We start from the raw sequence: 4,474 nt of genomic DNA on the forward strand, positions 1-4,474 counted from the left end.
AAATGTCTTAAACAGCTAATTTAGTAACTAAAATCCCATGATTGGCATTACATACAAGAAAGCAGGTAATAGTTTTTCTAGTGTTATGGAGGAGGTAAGAAATCATGTTCTAGATTCTGTTTATTTTACCTCCATTGTTGTTTCTAACTGAAGCCTCTCCTCGTGGTTCAAACAAGAATATTTTGGGATCCTTCATCATAGAGAAAGAAAATACAGTTAGGAACTAAGCTAAGGGCCTGTCCTGTTGAGCTTGCTATGTTTGTGAGGGAGGAGACACAGTCAGTACACCTTGGAAGCATGGCATTATTACCAAAGGCTCTAAGAGAGATAAGATTAACATGGGGTGTGGCTCAGAGAAAAGCAGGGGCCTAGCATGTGTAGGGCAGGGCTGGAAGCAGGTCCTGGAGAGAAACACTAAGCGTGACCCTGGAACTCGGAAACTGCCCTGTCCCTGGAAACAGCAAGCTTTATGTTTTTCCCCTTGGATTAAAACTAATCTCAGCATCGCTTTCTTTAATCGTCACAGAACTTTTCTGTAGGAAACAGAGGTAGTCTCTTCTTAGGAGAGCTGCATCCCGAGGGCTGTCAGTGTACCTGTGTTGCATTCCAGGCATTCCACTAATGTCCCAAAGAGAAATTATTCATAAGGTACATTTTCCAAGGGAGATATTTAAGAGGTAATTACAGGTTTAGGATTAGAGATTGTGGGTGTGGAAGCTTCAGGGAAAGCTTGGAGGTTGGGAAAATTGCTGCCCCCCCATTCCTTCACTCCCCTCTTTTTCCTGATCTCACTGAGAATGGGAAATAAGCATCATGAGCCTGCAAATGTAGAGACCTCACACTTTCTTCATCAACTGTGGTACCAACCTGCAGCCCAGGATGAGTGGTGGCAACAGTTAGGTCACATGATACCTACCCTCCATCCAGACCAAATCCTCACCAAAAAGTAGCAGTGAACCATGTCTGCAAACCATGTCTCACTCCCAGAGCACAGCCTCCATCCTTCCCTAGCTTGGACACCTTCTGCTACCTCACCAGGACTGCGTTCGCTTAACCAGTGCTGATCACCACAGGCACAGGCTGTCCTTGCGTGGTGGTAATCCAGGTGCCGCTAATCCTTCTGCAGCTGCTTACACAGCGGCTGCCCATGAGCCTTGTGACCCTGCAAGACACGGACAGCTTGGCCTGCGTAATTGTGCCTCTGCGATGGTTCGTTTAGAAATCTAAAGCCAAGGAGGTGTTTTTAAATATTTACAGATTTATTTTTGTCTTGGATATGTTTATATGAGACAGATGTCTTCAGAAATTTGTGGGATCACATGTGCAGTTCACAAGACTGCACATTTATTCTTAAGTCTCTACATAAGATGCCCAGTCAAATTTTGGTTCAAGGACTCAGTTCCCTGTGGCAGGGTTGTGAGCCAAGAGCCTTTATCCACGGACCCATCTTGCAGGATGGGTTCTTGGAAGGGAGTAGGGAACTGATGAGGTTGGGGGGACTTCTTGGACTGAGGTTGATGACCTGCACAAACTGTACTGAGAAGAGTTGGAAGCTGATGAAACCGTGTCTACACCGCCCATCACTGCAAAGGTGGTTTGAGACATTCATCCTTTGCAAGCAGAACATGGGCCATTGTTCACTACAGCCGGGAATTTCTCCTGTCACGAAGGGGATTCAGGAGTAAACCCCCTCCCAACAGGACCTCTGAAGTTTACCATCTTACAAAGAGACCTCAGAGTTTCTCACCATTTCTTAAGGAACTCACACATTCCCCCCATTAATGAAATGTGCTCAGAAATTAGCCCCTATCAAGTCTGCCCTCAGACCTACATCTTCTACCCAAGGGGTGCTCAGATAGTTCCCTAATGCAAATGGCCCCTTACACATTTTCCCTCTGGTTAAGACCCCTCCAGACCTCCCACTTCTGACTAGAAGGTGAAGATCTGCTGCTTATTTGTTCAGAAAGAAGACTTCTGAGTCCCCTTTGGGTCTATGATGATAGGATAAAATTCTTTAGGGCAAATGGGAGGCTACTATATACTTTGAAATTTTCTCACTTGTGAGAAGGAGGCCATAGACTTACTTTGCAAAAAGTCAACTTTCCACATTGCCCAATTGTGCCTAAGGACTATCCTCTTTTACAAAGCGGGTCTCAGTCACCCTTGCCCCTGAAAGACCTGGTCAGCATGCAGTGTTTGTGAATGGAGAGATACTCCTCTGTCCCTTGGCAAACATCACTTTACTCTGTTTTCCCTTCCATAAAAATGGATCTCAGTGATGCATTTTAGAATTTTAAAGGAAGTTCTCTCTATCATTGACTCCAAAGGAGATAGGGATGTCATGTCTACTTAGGACAGATAGAGTGGGAGGAGTGAGTGCCAGTGGATGAACAGGGGTGTTGCCTCCCTGACATCACAGTGAGGATGACACAGTCCTGCTGATTCATGGTGTGCATACTACAGGGAAGTAGTTAAGCCATCACTGCAATGGTGGCCTGAGATCTTCATTTTTTGTCCGAGCAACTAAGGGCTTTGTCCACTGAAGCCTGGAGTTTCACCTATTTAAATGAACTTGTCTCTGTGGGGGACAGGGGCACGACATCTACTTAAGAGAGATGCATTCAGAGGGGTGACTGTCGGAGAAGGTGTGTTGAATTCCAGGCCTGAAACTGAGGTCCCAAAAGACAAATAGATTGATTGGGTAGGTTTTCCAAGGGAGATATTTATGAGGACATAGGTTGAAGACTACAGATGGTGCCCGTGGGAAGCCTCAGGGAAAGCTTGGTGGTCCGGGAAATTGCAGACCAGGCCTTCCTTGCCTACTGGCTTTACCTCTGATTTCTCTGGGATTGCCCAATCAGCTTTGTGAGACTGCAAAGGGAAAGAATTCACACTCCCTCCACCAAGCCTGCTGCCAGTCTGCACCATAGGACTGGAACAGGGCTAGGTCACGTGATACCTTCCCTCCATCCAGACAAGCCCCCCCCCCCCCCCCAAAAAGCAGTGAGATTTTGCAGACCTTGTCTGTTTCTCAGAACACAGTCTATGCTCATCCCTTATTTGCACACCCTCTGCTTTGGCATGAGGACCCCTTCCAGTTAACTAGTGCTGATCTTGCAGTCACAAACTCTGGTTGGGCAGAGGGCATTGCAGTGTCGTGCATCTTTCTGTAGCTGCTTAACTCAAGGTCGCCTGTGAGCCCTGTGCACCTAAAAGACATGGCCTGCGTGGCCTGCGTCATTGTGCCTCCGCGACAGTAACTTGCGGGGCTTTAGAGGGACCTGTTGGGTGTCCTGGATGGAAGAGTGTCTCTCTGGTTTGAGCTGCTGTGCACGCAGGAGAGGGCACCCGCCTCTAGAAGAAGCCAGTTCTGAGTCTTCAAGGTGCATTGTAGTGTGTTCCTGGTTCCCAGCAAAGGCCTATGGACCTCCTGCTCCCATGCCCTTCTTTGAAATGGGGCAGAACCATCTCTGTGGGTTCCATGACTGGCGCATGCTCAGAGCATCAACAGAGGCTCGTGGACTATGAGTGCCAGGTGGTCGTGATCCAGTGGGAAGCTCTTAGAGGGACAAATTGAGAACTCGGCTATTTTCTTTCCCTGGCACCTAGGAGGCAATCATGAATTCTGAAAGTGAAAAGTGTTTGTAAAATTAGCGTCCAATTTATGTTTTTAAATTAAAAATTATCCTGTTTGTGTGTATGATGGGTGGATGCAAAGTTCCCTGTGATCAGGTGTGAAGGCTAGAAACAAGTATGGAGTCCATTTCTCCTTCAAACTACACAGGATGACGGATGAGGTTTACTTTCTATAATTGAATTTCACCAGACTTAGAAGCAAGAGGCTTTACCCACTGAGCCATTCTGAAGGGTGGGCTTTTGGAGTGGGCAGGGAACTGATGAGGTTTTAGGGACCATTTGGAGCAAGGTTGATGATAGGTGCGTTCTGTGCTGCCAAGAACACCTGGAAGCTGATGAGCCAGTGTCTGTACTTTGCATCACTTCAAAGGTGTACAGTGATCTTCACCTTCTGCTCAAAGGTGTAAAGGCCTCTATCTGCCACAGATAGGAATTTTCTTTATTACAAATTGGATTCAATCTTAAACCTTCCCCCATGGAGATCTTAGAATTTTGCCATCTAATAGGGAGATCACGAAGTTTCCTACCCTGTGAAAGGGAATTCACACATTCCCCCTTGATGAAATGGGCCTCAATGCTTCACCCTCTACTCAAGGGCACTCAAGTGAAAGGCTTCACAGTGCATATTCAAAGTAGCCTTGGGAAGATGGAGACAGTCTGAAACATCATGACTCAATGGATGTATTATAAGGGACCTCTTAGTTCCTCTTGGGTAGAGGAAGAAGGTCACCTAGCCCCTTTCTCAGATGTGGTAGAATGAAGTCCCCTTCTTGAAAGATCTGAAGCGGTGAATGTGTGACGTCCCCTTTGTAACTAGTTGAAGATCAGTATTTTTGTG

Source organism: Nannospalax galili, unplaced genomic scaffold, assembly GCF_000622305.1.
Source record: "Nannospalax galili isolate Female #2095 unplaced genomic scaffold, S.galili_v1.0 scaffold4401, whole genome shotgun sequence".
In the NCBI taxonomy this organism is placed as follows: Eukaryota; Metazoa; Chordata; class Mammalia; order Rodentia; family Spalacidae; genus Nannospalax; species Nannospalax galili.